Raw genomic sequence first — 15,721 nt, 5'->3', positions numbered from 1 at the left:
ACAAAAGCACTCACTGCAGCCTGTGGCCCGTGGGACCTGGCCGTGACAGCAGGTGGCTCCACTGTCTGAGAGCATTGCCTCCTGGGTTCCTACAGAGCAGCGTGTTTTTCTGATGGCTAACACTGTGGGCTGGGTAACCAAACTGCATCTTCCCTGGGTGGGGCCTGGAACTCCAGCTGGGGTGGGGTTCACAGCACACACCCAGCTTCCCCCCACCAGTCAGGCTGGGCGGGGTAGGACTGTCCTGTCTGAGAACGCCACACACAGGAACTGGAGTCGGTCCTGAGGGAAGTGGCAAAGGAGTCTGTCCTGGGAGAACTGGCAGAAATGGGGAGGTCACTGAGGGCCAGCCACTGCACAGGGATACCGATGACCTGAACACAGCTCAGCCTGGGGCGTGTCTCCAACCTCATGATGGTGACAGCTCACCCCCAGTTCACCTCTGACCCTAGATAACAATTCTGAACCTGCCCAGCAGCCTGTGACTGATAAAGGGCCAAGGGGTTCCCACCTCCAGAACCTCTTAGTCAACTCCGCCTACCTTCATGGAAATGCACACACCCTACCCTTCTTCAGTGTCCTTTACCCACATGCCTGTACCCCTTATAGATGTATTTCATACCAGCCTCCAACAGTAGGTTTTTTTTTTTTCATTGAATCTGTTGCTATTTTGTGCTGTCAAGTTGATTCCGATTCATAACAGCGCCACGTGACACAGTAGAACTGCCCCATAGAGTTTCCTAGGTTGTAATCTTTATGGGAGCAGGCTCCCATGGAGCCGCTGGGTGGGTTTGAACTGCCAAGTAAGCACTTAACCATTGTGCCACCAGGGCTTCTCATTGAATCTAAGTGCACAGAACTAGGCTATTCAAGATCTGTGATTCATGACATTCTTTCATCATTCATTGCACCTTGCATAACCTACATTTGGTTATTTGTTGTTCATCTGAGTGTTTATTTTCAATGTGGTAAACACCTGTGAACCATCAGCTAGTTCCTCCTTTGTGTTCCTGCCCTTACCCTTCACATTGCCTGCCCCACCCCATCTTGAATCTTGAGCTTACCATTTCGCTTTTCTAAAAAATAGTTGTATTTTTCTTTATATAATAGCATGCCACATGTAGCCTTTTTCTCATAATAGTATATTGCTAAGATTTATCCAAGTCATCCACGCTGTAGCACATAGTTATGGTTCCTTCGGTTTCACTGGTACCCTATTACCAGGGCCATCTAGTCAACTCTGACTCAGGAAGACTCCATATGTGTTAGAGCATAACTGTGCTCCATAGGGTTTTCGGAAGTAGCTTGCCAGGCCTTTTATCCAAGGTACCTCTGGGTGGACTTGAACTTCCAACCCTTCAGTTAGCAGCTAAGCCTGTTAACCATTTGCACCACCCAGGGCCTCCAGTGTCTTATAGTCCTTTCTACTATATCCTATAATGTGTTTGTTTATTTGTCCTCTTGTCAGTGGCCACTTGGGTTGTTGCCACTTTTATACTACTTTGAACATGCTGAGCTGAACATTTTTACACATGTCTTCTGGTCGATACTGTGGTTGTACCAATTTTAATCCCACCAACAGTGAATATATTTTATTGATCTGTGGAAACCCTGGTGGCTTAGTGGTTAAGTGCTATGGCTGCTAACCCAAAGGCCAGCAGTTCGAATCCACCAGGTGCTCCTTGGAAACTCTATGGGGCAGTTCTACTCTGTCCTATAGGGTCACTATGAGTCGGAATCGACTCGATGGCAAGGGGTTTGGTTTTTTGGTTTTATGGATCCATATCCTCTCCAACACTTGGTATTATCAGACCTCTTAATTTTTATTCCAATTGAAAGGGTGTTAAATGGTATCTCATTGTGGTCTTGTCATGTGTTTATTGACTGTCCAAGTATAGTTTACAATGGTCAGTGGTATAATAGAGGTCAGCTTACTAGGGGACCATGAAGATTTAATGAAGTACAGTATGTTTACAAACCCTGTCTCAGTTAGGACCGTGTCATTATTTTGTTCACTTCTGGGTTCTTAATAGCCAGCACAGTGCCTGGTACTTAAACCAAAAAACCAAACCCGTTGCCGTCGAGTCGATTTCAACTCATAGCGACCCTATAGGACAGAGCAGAACTGCCCCATAGAGTTTCCAAGGAGCGCCTGGTGGATTTGAACTGTCGACCTTTTGGTGAGCAGCCGTAGCTCTTAACCACTCCCCCACCAGGGTTTCCATCTGGTACTTAGTCATTATCATCATTGTCATCATCATAAAAACAATAATAATAATAGATAACATTTATTGAGTGCTTACTGAATGCCAGGGGCTGGGCTAACACTTTTATCTTTGTCAGCTTATTTAACTATAGAAATCCTTTGAGGTAGGTTACTCCATTTTATAGATGGGGAACTGAAATTAAGTATCTTCTCCAGAATCATACAAGTGGTAAATGATGAAACTAGGATCTGAACCCTGACACATGATGCAAAAGCCCTTAACCACCATATTATCCTCCACCCCACCAATTGCTGCCAAGTCAGCTGTATTCACGGAGACCCCATGTGTGTCAGAGTAGAAATAGGCCCCATAGGATTTTCAATGGCTGGTTTTTTGGAAGTAAATCACCAGACCTTTATTCCAAGGTACCTCTGGGTAGGCTTAAACCTCCAACCTTTGGGTTAGCAACCAAATGTGTTATCCGTTTGCGCCACCCAAGGACTCCTCCTATATTATGTTGTTGTTGTTAGGTGGCATCATGTCAATTCCAACTCCTAGTTGTCCTCTTTAGGACAGAGTAGAAGTGGCTGGTGGATTTGAACTGCCAAGCTTTTGGTTAGCAGCCGAGCTCTTAACCACTGCTCTAATACCATATTATAGGTAGCCAATGAATATTTGAATGAAGTACCTTTACCTACCTATAACAGAACCAAAACCAAAAACCAAACCCATTGCCGCTGAGTCAATTCCAACTCATAGCTACCCTAGAGGACAGAGTAGAACTGCCCCATAGGGATTCCAAGGAGCGCCTGGTGGATTCGAACTGCCGACCTTTTGATTAGCAGCTGAACTCTTAACCACTACTCCACCATGGTTTCCTTATAACCAGTGGCAGGGTCAAATGTCATGGCACTTTTACTTTTTATCTCTTATCAAATATATTTAAAACACATTTTTGGTTACAAACACAACTTAATGAATTTTTATTATTTTACTCTAGTCACATGTAACTCATTTAATTTATGATTTCTAGGCAGACGTCATGCATGCTTGAGAACTCTTTCACTGTGAGAGAGATTGAACCTACAAATCTGTTCTCTGTTGTCATGAAATGTTTATGAATTCCTCCCTCACCAACAATTCCCCTAACCCTGGTTCTATTTTTCTTTTATCCATCATACTTATCATCTCTAACGTACCATGTAATTTACTTATTGTTGTGTATTATTGATCCACAAGGGCAGGCATATTTGTCTGTGTATTTTTGGTTGGTTTAGTTCTTATATATCCCAAGTGTCTATAACCATGTTTGGCACAGAGAAGTGGCTCAACAAATGTTTGTTGTATGAATGGAATAAATGCTTGCTTGCAAGAGTGAATCAATGATCAAACAAACGCATGAATACTGCATTGAGCAGTTAATGAAGTTTGACTATATTATTTTGATTTTGTGGTTTTATTTTTTTATTTTGGAGTCAATTATTTTTTCAGTTTTCAAACATTTCTGTAGGCCATTGAAAAGCTGGGAGGCCTCAGATTTTGTGTCTCTAGTTCCTAACAGGAAACCCTGGTGCCATAGTGGTTAAGAGTTACAGCTGCTAACCAAAAGGTTAGCAGTTTGAGTCCACCAGGCACTCCTTAGAAACTCTATGGGGCAGTTCTACTCTGTCCTGTAGGGTCACTATGAGTTGGAATTGACTCGATGGCAATGAGTGTTTTTTTTTTTTTTTTGGTAATTCTAAGAGATAAAAAAGAATCCTGACTTCAAGACCCAAAACAACATTGTATTGCCTTTTCCTTTCTCGCTGAAAAAACCAACATCAACAATGAGCAGCCTGGCTGCAATGTGACTCCAGCAATGAGGCAAACCAAAACCCACTGCTGCTGAGTTGATTCTGACTCATAGTGACCCTATAGGACAGGGTAGAACTGCCCCATAGGGTTTCCAAGGCTGTAAATCTTTACGGAAGCAGACTGCCACCTCTCTGCCACGGAGAGGCTGATGGGTTCCAACCACCGGCATTTTGGTTAGCACTTTAACCACTGCACCACCAGGGCTCCTAGCAATGAGTCAGGAGGCATTAAAAACAAACAAAAACCTCCTGGAACCTTCTGTATAGTAATGTTTCCCTGCTGCTATTTACACTTGGTGTCCAGGCCCAGCGCACTCCATTCCACATGCAAACATATCTGACATTCATATAATAGGCCCTTCACCCCTGGCTGTTATTCTTATTTCTAAGCTGGGGTGCACTGGGTAAATGCAAGGATCAGGAACCATCCCTCCTACTCAAGCGTTTGTGACTCAGTCCTCAGAGCTGGGCCAAGGGGTAATTATAGCTTCCTTCTGCTGTGTACAGGGTAGAAGTCTGATTGAATAAAGGAAGCCTGCTGTCTGTCTCCAGCCTGGCTCTGACTCATGGAACCAGGGAGTCCCAGAGTGCTACCCACAGAGGGTGGTGAGCAGCTGGGGGGCAGGAGGTGAGGGTGGCCAGCAAGCAAGGCCTAGGTCGAAAGCCCCATTAATGAGGAAACTCCCTGCTTGGCTGGGAGGAACCTGCAGCTGGAGCCAGAGGAAGTGAGGCTCCGACGGAGCAGCTGCTGGCCCACAGCAGCAGCCACTGCCGCACCCAGAAAGGAGGGCCCTGCTGTGTGGAGATGTAAAATAATATGGGTTAGTCATTTTCATATTCAAAATTAATTGGGGGAAGAAAATCTAATTGCCTCTAATAGGGATGGCTGCCTTTGTATGATAGGCCACCGGCTCTGGTTTCTTTCTTTTGGGGCTGCGGCGGTGGATTCTGGAGTGATGAGCGTTTTGTGAATTTGGTTTCTCACTTTGGCAGGGGAGGCAGCTAATTAGGTCTTGGCAGCCCCAGAGATGGGTGGCCCTGGGAGTGGCTTCAGCTACACCAAAGGCGATAGCTAGCTCTGGCATGGCTTCAGATTCCACCATAGATAGGTCACCAAAAAAACAAACCAAGCTCGTCATCAAGTCGATTCCGACTCATAGGGACCCTCTAGGACAGAGTAGAACTGCCCCATAGGGTTTCCAAGGAACAGCCGGGGGATTTGAACTGCTGACCTTTTGGTTAGCAGCTGAGCTCTTAACCACTGTGCCACCAGGGCTCCAGATAGGTCACCAGAGGCCACTTTATCCTTCCCGCTGCTTCCTGCAGCCTCTTCCTCCTCCCTTGACAGTCAGCCAGAGGAGAGGACTTGACTTCCCCCAGCCCTGTGGGCCAGGAGATTCTTGCTCGTATCCCGTGTCCCTTCCCACCAAGTCACACACTTCCCAGTCAGGTGATCCTCCGTTGGGCCCGCCGGAGAGCACCTTGACCTATATTATGAGCTCTCCATTACAGCCAATTCTGATTGTCCTCAGAGAGGGCCCACCAGGCCAGCGGGCACAGTGCCCGGCCTTCTGCGCTGCTGGCAGCCCCAGACTCCAGACGCCGTGCCTGGTCGGCGGGAGGGGTCCTCCCACCCTGAAAGCAGAGAGGCCTGAAAATGGAAAGTTAGGAGTCTGTGTGTGGGGCGGGGGAGGAGCAGTGGCGAGTTGAGTCAGCTGGGAAATCTGACAGCCACTGGGTCCTCCTCTCCCTTCCCCTCCCCTCCCTTCCCCTCCCCTCCCCAGTCTCTTGTCTGCACCGGCTGAGCAGGCTGCTGGGGAGGGAGTGTGGGGGCAGATTGGAGCCGGGCCTTTAGGCAGCCCTGCTTGTGGCTGGGTGATTTTACTGTCCAGGGGAGAGGAAGATGTGAGAAACCATGCAAATATGGGATATAAACCTAGATGACTCATCAGGATCATCCAAGCCAAGGAAACTTTCCCTCCTGCAAGGAGCAAGTTCCCACCCCAAATTACCCACAAAATGGCCTCTACTGATTTCATCTATGGGCTCTTTGTGCACTTGCTCCCTGTGCTGGCTTTGTGTCCTCGAATATGAGGAGGGCTGGGGTGGCTGTGCTGTGGGAAAGCAAATTGAAAGGGAAGTGTTCAGACTCAAACTTTAAGTCTTGTCCTTGGGCATCAAGCCTGTAAAAAAGTGGTATTAACTGAAGCTCTCAGTCCCACTTGAATTAGAAGGGGCTCTGAATTTAGCTTTAGCAGTTAGCAGTTCTGTGACCTCAGCAAGTCACGATAGGCCTCAGTCTCCAATCTGTAATATGGGGACTTTGATAAAGCCATAGTATGTCAGATGGTGTCAGCATTAAATCAGGTGATGTGTATAGAAATACGTTAATTATACATGTTGCTGTTAGCAGCCGTGGAGTTGATTCCGACTCATGGTGACCCCATGTGTGTCAGAGTAGAGCTGTGCTCCATAGGGTTTCAAGGCTGTGACCTTTCAGAAACAGATCGCCAGGCCTGACCTCCGAGGCCCCTCTGGGTGGGTTTGAATTGACAACCTTTTGGCTAGTAGTTGAGCGTTTAACTGTTCTCACCACACAGGGACATCTAATTATACATAATTATGTAGTATTATTTTCTCTAGATTATTAAATCACTCCCCCTCCCGTGGGAGGATTATTTTGTTTGTAAAATGTGCCCATCATAGAAAAGCCTGCCTTGGGGTGTGTTTGCAAATGTAAACAGAAAGCTGCAGCCTCTGGCTATATTATGGTCTACCATCCAACAGGCAGTAGCACACAGCATGCACAACACACCACCCACAGGTTAGCTGTGCGTCGTTTTGTTCCTTTATATCAAGGAAAGCTGTGTGTTCATCATAATTTGGATAAAATTCTGCAGATTAGCGTAAAGTCCACTTTTAAAATCAGGATTATGAAGTTACTGCCTGGCACAGAGGGGGTGCTGGATGGTAGGATGGATGGAAGTAAAGAAGGGAAGAAGGAGGTGAGGGAGGAAGGGAGACAGGAAATTAGGAAACATAGCAGAACTGGATTTAGCAGGAAACTAATTATGCTTTTCTAAGCTTTAGGGCCCTTCACTTACATGTGTCCCTTCTGAGGCTTTGAACCTACTTTTATATTCATCATTATGTAAAGAGTGCTCGCAATATTGTGTACCCCATTTGGGCCCCATCAAACCTTTATCTTTTTTAAGATTAGCAAGCACAAAGATGCAAGCGGTAGATGGGATGTGGCATTTCTAAGTGGTATCCACCATTCACTCCAAATCCTGAATCTGCAGAAAGATCCACATGTAGGCCAGGCAAGGACAGCACCGTAAGGAATGAGATATGGAAAGAGGGTGAAGGTCAGGAATGTGCAGAATTGCTGGGCCAATCCCAGTTGTCTTCTGGAATCTACCCTGGCACTTCCAGGGCTCTTCAGTTTTCAGAAAATTTGAATCTGGATGACGCTGGTTGAACTGCATGGGGCAGTGGAGATATAGTCTCTGGCAATCAGGAAGTTTCTCCCTAGTCCTGGCTGGTCTTCACTGCTCCTGTCTCACTAACTAGCTGTGTGACCTCAGTAGAGGCTCTTCACCTTTTGGGGGCATAAATTTCTCTACATTGGGATAAGTGGTAGTGATTTCAGAGCCCCTTGCTTTTTTTTTTTTTTCCTTGCTTAAGCTTCAGCGAGCAGGGACCAAAACTGCCTTCCTCATGACTGTATTCCCATTGTTGAGTACAATGTTGAGTAGTAATAACAACAACAAAAACCCATTGCCATCAAGTTGAGTCAATTCCGACTCCTAGTAACTGTATAAGACACAGGAGAACTGCCCCATAGGGTTTCCAAAGCTGTGAATCTTTATGGAAGCAGACTGCCACATCTTTCTCCCGTGGAGCAGCTGTTGGGTTTGAACCGTCAGCTTTTCAGTTAGCAGCCAAGTGCTTAACCACTGTGGCATATTATTATTATTATTAACAGCAAAAATTTACTTTATGAATTTGCTTATAGGTGAGTAAACTGAAGTACAGGGTTGTTACGTAGATTTCCCCACGTCACCCAGCTAATAAATCCCAGAGCCAGGATTCCAACCCAAGCAGTCTGGCTCCAGAGGCCCCCTTCTTAACCACTATACTCTACATCCTCAATAAAAATAAATGTAATTTATTAAGAGACTCTTTTTTAGAACAGTTTTAGATTTACACAGAAATTGAGCAGGTAGTACATAGAGTTTGATGAATGAGTGAATCAATGAGACCATGTTTTATTACCCAAGGGATGTGGGAAGGGAACTCGAGAGCTCGCTACGTGCCCAGCACACACACACACGCATATAAAACGGAGCCCTGGTAGTCAGTGGTTAAGAGCTTGGCTGCTAACCAAAAGATAGGCAGTTCGAATCCCCTAGCTGCTCCTTGGAAACCCTATGGGGTAGTTCTACCCTGTCCTGTAGTGTCAGAATTGACAGCAACCGGTTTGGTTTATATACATATATATGTGGTGGTTTATATATATATATATATGGGGCCCTGGTAGCGTAGTGGTTAAGAGCTATGGCTGCTGATCAAAAGGTAGGCAGTTCAGATCCAACAGCTGCTCCTCGGAAACCTTATGGGGCAGTTCTACTCTGTCCAGTAGGGTCACTATGAGTCAATATCGATTCGAAAGCAGCGGGTTTGTTTTTAGATATATATGTGTGTGTGTGTATGTATGTATGTGTCTGTGTGTGTATGTGTGTGTGTATATATATACATATATACATATATACATATATACATGTATACATATATACATATACATATACATATATACATATATATATAAAGTTACCTCACTTAATTCTCATAGCCATCTTGTTAAGCAGGTAGCATAAACCCTGCTTTGGGGTGAGGAAACCAAGGCTCAGAGAGGCTAAGGTACTTGTTGTAGGTCACACAGCAGATGAGAGGGTAGGGCTAGAAGTTAAGTTCTGATCTGTCTTACCCTAAAGACCATGTTTGTTCCTTTGACTCATACCTTCAAAATTATCATCAAAAAGGTGTGTCCTTGTATTTACGAGCCTAACATTCACCTCTAATGCCTTACAGTTTTTAAAATGCTTTTGTATCCATTTTTATCTTTTTATTCTCAGGATGGTCCAGGAAGGGAGGTGAGGCAGCTATTATGACTCCATTTTATAGAGGAAGCTATTCAGGCTTACGAAGTTAAGGTCATATGACAAGCACGGATATAGAGTCAAGATGGAAATGCAAATGTGTCGATTCCTGCTCCACGCCCCTGCAGCCGAACCAAAGTGCCGCTGCATCGGAAACCTCCTCGTTGTACGTGACTAGGCCTGCACTGAGGCAATACGTCTCTGCTATGAGACCTCAAGGGGCTGCCCCCCTTCAAGGGATGGGCCAAGGGAATTTTTTCGAAAATCTAAGCTTTGACCACATTTCCCTGCTTTCCTAAATGTTTGGCATTCTATCTGTTCTGTTACCAAACATGAAGGAAAAGGGTGAAGTGTGACAATCCGCCCCCGTAGTTTTGGCCGACACAGGGGAGAGGTGCCACTCGCAGTTAGTGAAGGTTGTGTGTTAGATTCTGATGGCACAGTCAGAAACTGCGTTGCCAACATCGGAAACCCATTTCACCATGGCAGCCAAGAAGGGATTTCCACTCTGCCCTCAGCTCCCAGGCCAATGTAAGTACACCTCTGAAACTAGCAAATTATGTTTGGCACTTGCCCTTCCTGGACAACCTCTCACTGGAAGCACCCAGCTCATTACCCTAGTGCAGAGCTTCTTTTTTTACACCCAGAAATGGTACAAGAACGTTACAGTGAACTGCCTTCTGTATACCTCCTAGATGAAGAAGTGCTTGATTGGTTTCTTTAATGCCGTATTATTTCTTGTAAAATGTATTGAGTAGGCAATACGTTTATCTGGTTCAAAGTTCGAAAGGATGCCTAGTGAAGAACCTCCCTGAGCCCATGTCCCAATCACTCAGTGCCCCTTTCCAGAAGAAGCCAGAGATGTCAGTTTCTTATATCCTTTTCCAGAGGCAGTTCAAGTGCATACAAGAAAATATAGTTCTATGTATTCTTCTTTTGCCTTTTTTTTTTTAAATAGTAACATGCTCTATTATTCCACATTTTGTTTTTACCATTTGAAGACTATTCTCATTCAGTTCACGAAAGTGTGTCTCTTTTTAAAAATGATTTCACTGTATTCCATTGTATGAATGTTCCATAATTTGGTTAATCAGCCTCCTAAGATGGTCACTTTAGATTGTTTCCTAACTTTCGTTATTATTAACAGTACTGCAACGAATAACCTTGAACTTGTGGTATTCTATAGGATAGTTTGCAACTTTTAACGACTGGAATTGTGGATCTACTATGAGACTATGTCTGGGAAATTTCATAAGTGCAAATATTTAGAAGAAGGGTCATTCTTTGTCTCTGTTCTACGCTCTTTTGATCTGTGGGTTGGTAACCTAATCTTACATGCCCTGGGTCTTAAATTTTCCCTGGTGAGCTCTCTCTGTTCACAAGAGTGATAAGTTATTTTCTTGTGCTGAAATGGTCTGGTTCTCACTGTTCTCCAGTACCTCATCTCTGCTCAGCACGGTGTCCAGACTGTTCGACAGAGATGGCACATGTATTGCGACTATGACTCTAAACTGGGCTGGGACTCGTCAGTCAATTTGGGCTCTGACCTTGGTGCCAGGTTAGAACACCTGAACGCAGAGTTCAGACTTCATGACGTTTGTATTTGGGAAATGAAGAGTTTCCCAAGTGTGCCATCTGGGGAATTCAAAGAAGCATGGTAAGAAGGCATAAATACCAACAAAAGAACCATAAACAGCTGTTTCCCAGAAGGCAGCTGGAAGGCAGTGCTGCAGAGTTAAGTAGCCAGGAACATCGTCTGCTTTTTTCAAATTAGGATTTAATACAGGTATTTACTAGGACACGTTTCAGATAAAGAACTGAACACTATCATTGTTAGCTCAGAGGAAAAGAAGGGTTCAGAATCTAGTTAGAGATGAAACACACACACCCCACACCCCACACCATATGCATGGTACAGTTATTCTGTAACATTTTGGAAAAACAAAAAAGTCATCCCGTTCGGCATCCTGCTTCCCAGATGGGCTCCCCTACATCCATTCTAGATTTTTTCCAAAAGAGGAAGAATGTATCTCATCCTTGAAAATATTTAAGAAAGGAAATGTGCGTGTTAACTGCAAAAGTGTGTTGTTAAAAATAGCTGCCATCAAGTCAGCTCCCAACTCATGGCGACCCCATGCACAACGGAACAAAATGCTACCCAGTTCTGCACCATCTCCACAATCAAGGGCAAATTGGACTGTTGTCATCCATAGAGTTTTCATTGGCTGATTTTGGAAGTAGATCAGCAGCCCTTTCTTCCTCATGCACTGTAATCTAGAAGCTCCACTGAAACCTGTTCAGCATCATAGCAACTTGCAAGCCTCCACTAACAGATGGGTGGTGGCTATACAGGAGAGGTGCATTAGGCTGGGTATTGAACCCAGGTCTCCTGCGTGGAAGGTGAGAATTCTACCACTGACCTCTCAATGCCCCCATTGTAGCTCTATTAGTCTACGGTTAATCTAATAACCCTCAGAAAATAAATGCGTCAGGAAGGCGGCCCTGAAAATTTCCTCCTTAATCAGTGGAGGAAAGCAGCATTATTTATGATGGCATTTGGTTCACCTTTTGAAATTAGGCTGTATCTGTATCTCCCGCCTGGGTTTACCTTTGATCCTACAAGTTCAGTTCCCTAAAATGCTTCTATAAACGTAAGCTTTAGACTGGGAGTCACAATTATGGATAATCAGGTGTAAGGCAATAGAGGCTGGCGGCGACTGTGACAAACTGGAGAGTACGTACCTCTGCTCAACTCCTGCTGATTGTTATCAGTTGGGTATGATGGTTCAGCGTTGCTGCAATGTCTCATTTTTCAATAGAAGCACAGAATCCAAATTTTTAGGCAAAATCTGATTTTTAAAGGTTAGCAACTAATTCAGACGGTTAATTACAATGTACAGGCCAATTTATATCTCTGACATAAACAAGAAATTTTGGTACAGTGTGGAACATAAGATAGGCAAAGGAGGGACATCCAGTCAAGTTGACAGTTTGAGACGGTTTTTAAGGGAGTTGACCCCTGCCAAGTTGACCTCTTTGCCAAGGTTGTGCCTCACCTATTTAACCAATAGTTTATTTTTGGAGAAACTAGTGGTGTCTGAATAGTATTGGTGGAGCAGAGGGGAAATGGTGAACTGACAGTTGACAGGTCTGGGTTCTAGTCTTGATTCTTCCACCACAAATTCACTGTGCGACCTTGGGTAAATCCCTCAGCATGTCTGAACTTGAATTCTTGAACCTGAAGAATGAAGGCTGTGGACTCAAGGGTTTTCAAAATGTGCCCAGAAGTCTTCAGAGTGCCTGCAAGGGTGGGGGACCCCAGGGCTTGCAGATGGGCAGCTCAGCCTTTGTTCTGTTTTCTATTTGGGACTTCTGTTTTTCTGTTTTACATCTTGGGCTTCTGCGGAAAAAAAAAAAAATCTTTTTGAAGAAAGGTTTTTCCTGCTTTCAGAAAAGTTTGAAAACCACTGGATTCGTTGATCAGCTCTACATAATGGGTTATTAGCAGAGGTTTGCAAACTCAGTGAAGCCTGCAGCTAAACTAAATGGTAACTCTTTTCTCCATTGGCCTGTTATTGCTGTGTGTCTGCTTACCATTTCCCCTACTCCCATCCAAAGACATAAATCAAATGAACAGGTAGCCAAAAAATATAGGAAGACTGTGACACATTACCCAGTTCAATAGCTTGTTTGGGGGGAATTCCCTTTTTTTTTTTCCTGGTGAACAGATGTGTTCTTATTTGTGATATATTTGTCATGTGCAATGTAGTCATATTTGCTACTAAAAAAAAAAAACCTTTCTTGGTTCATATTGGATAAAATATATTGATATTTCACAGTGATCTGCAACTCCCAGGTGCTCTGCCACTTAAGTCTGAAAATCAATGAACTGGCTTTTAAAAATTAGCTGTAATTTATTGATAACTTAAATATGCACAGACTTTATGTATATCATGTCTAAGCTTCAAATTATTCACCTAGCAAAGGAGATATTTTTGTCTTTGTTTTACTAATGGATTTAAAAACAAAAAAAACACACTAAGTCTGGGTGAGGTTGAAGACTTGCCTCAACCACACAGGATTCCAGCTCATTGCTGCCCCAGCGTATTTCCTGTCAACCAGACAGTCTCTAAAGTTACCTCTAAGCCTTAGAAGACAGGAGGCAGAAGTTCCAGTTTTAAGCTGTCCTGGGATCACCTGCAAAACTGCTTTCAACTTTCCAGATCCTCTTATCTACTGGAAACCTTAAACTGAAGCTTGTTCACTCACAGCTGTTCAAGTGTGTTACTTTCATCTTAACTGATAAGGTTTCTGAATTTAATAGTCCAGCCCTGGTGGCGCGGTGGTTAAGCCCTTGACTGCTAACCGAAAGGTCAGTGGCTTGAACCCACCAGCGGCTCCTCAGGAGTAAGATGAGGCAGTCTGCTTCTGTAAAGATTTACAACCTTGAAAACCATGTGGGGCAGTTCTACTCTGTCCTGTAGGGTCGCTATGAATCAGAACTGACTCAGTGGCAGTGGGTTTGAATTTTGGGTTTGGATGGCTTGGACATCTTTGGTGGAAAATGAAAGAACTTTAGATCTGGGTGTGGAGATGAACTTTGGGGTGAATAAGTGGTTTGTAAATGTTATTTCTGCATTTGGCTGAGCTGGGTTTCTCATGCTGCAAAGGAAATTATTTTCTCTGTTTTGTTTTTCAATTGCGGTAAATACATATATAACAAAACATTTGGCATTTCAAAAACAATCTCCCCATGTATCGTTTAGTGACATTATGTTCATCGTGTTACTCAGCCATCACCCTTAGCCCTTCCCAAATTATACCATCACCCTTAACAGAAGCTCAGTGTCCCGTAAGTATTGAGTCCTTCTTTCCCACCCCTGGCAACCACTGATGAACTTTGGTCTCTATACACTTGCCTATTCTAGATATTTCGTGTAAGTGGGATCATACGATATATATCCATTTGTGATTGACTGACTTCACTCTGCACAATGTTTTCAAGGTTCATCCATGTTGAAGCATGCATCAGGACTTCATTTCTCTTGATGTCTGAGTGGTATTCCATTGTATGTATGTACCCCATTTTGTTTATTCATTCACCTGTGGATGCACATTTAGGCTGTTCCCACTTTTTGGCTGTTGTGAATAGTGCTGCAGTGAACAGTGAACATTGGTGTACAAGTTATCAGTTTGCATTCCTGTTTTCAATTCCGTTAGGTATAGACCTAGGAGTGGAATTGCCAGATCATATGGTAATTCTGTGTGTGACTTTCTGAGAAACCTCTAAAGTGTTTTCCACAGTGGCTGTGCCATTTTATAACCCCACCAGCAATACTTTTGTAGTCTGATGGCCTCAGTTTCCCTAGCGGTGGGTATACGCTGAGAGTGATAGTATGGCACAACGCAGGTATTGATTGTGGACAGTTTCTTTGTTCAGCGCTTTGCTTGGCACATAGCATATCCTAGGTCAATATTTCTAACCACTGTAACCACTGAAGTTGGTTATAGAGACCCATAGTTTACATTTGCATGGTGTACCATTTTCAGAGAATGTTTGTAAATATTATCTATAAGAAACAGCTGACATGAGACGGGCAGCATAGGGGTTATGATTCTCATTTCAGTAGGCAAGAAAAATTGCTGATCGTTCAGTTGGCAAGGGGTAGAGAACCTGGACTGCAACGTGGATACTTCCCCTTCTAATCCTGTGTCCTCTCCATTTTACTATAGTCATTTGGCTTTTCTAAGTGGAAGGAGAAAAATGGGTTCTGGTTGACTTTTAGCATGAGTCTGGTTTTTGTTAGCGTTTCCGATGGTGATTTTGAAAAAAAACCGTTTACTAATTGCATTGCTTGAGGAAAACATTGTTTTTCCTTAAGAGAAAATTAGAGGTCCCAGTTATAAATAATGTCTTTAAGTTTAGACTTTGCCATAACAGAAAAAATGAACAAGAGTTTCTGAAGCCTCCACAACTTGGTCTCTGTTTCTTGCAGGGAAGATGGAATTTGGACACTTTTTTCTGTGCATTATTTTTGTTTGCTTTGTTGCTCAAGTGCATTATTTATCATCACCATCATTATTATTCTTGCCTCTGACGTCTACGGCCAAATAAAGGGATTTGTTGATGGCTTTCTTTTAAGAGGAGCCCTGGTGGCACAGTGGTTGAGATCTCAGCTGCTAACCAGCCACTCCTTGGAAACCCTATGGGGCAGTTCTACTCTGTCCTGTAGGGCTGCTATGAGTCGAAATCAACCAGACGGCAATGGGTTTTCTTTTAAGAAGGGAAAGAAAAGTGTGCTGGAACTTTCCTCTTTAGATTGAGGTTTTCAGGGCAGGTATTAACAGGTGATCCTAAGTTCCTTGGATCCCTTTTCTCTTTCCTGAGAGGCTGATTTTTTATCTAGTTTGTTCCTAGTTCTGCGCCTTTGTAATAATAAGCCAGGTATCTAGAAGCCACGAGAGTGGTCTGAAGAACAGGGGTACCCTAGACCTGGGT

The 15,721-nt window shown here is 43.9% G+C and overlaps 1 protein-coding gene across 1 annotated transcript in view; it reads left to right on the top strand.

Annotated features, from left to right (window-relative positions):
• The window catches only part of CHD9 (chromodomain helicase DNA binding protein 9), a 230,035-nt gene that overhangs the window by 34,943 nt on the left and 179,371 nt on the right, over window positions 1-15,721 (top strand). The gene's annotated exons all lie outside the window — the stretch shown is intronic.

This window comes from Loxodonta africana, chromosome 21 (genome assembly GCF_030014295.1).
Source record: "Loxodonta africana isolate mLoxAfr1 chromosome 21, mLoxAfr1.hap2, whole genome shotgun sequence".
Taxonomy (NCBI): domain Eukaryota; kingdom Metazoa; phylum Chordata; class Mammalia; order Proboscidea; family Elephantidae; genus Loxodonta; species Loxodonta africana.
The sequence above is the reverse complement of the archived record's forward strand: the minus strand, read 5'-3'. Positions and strand labels throughout refer to the sequence as shown.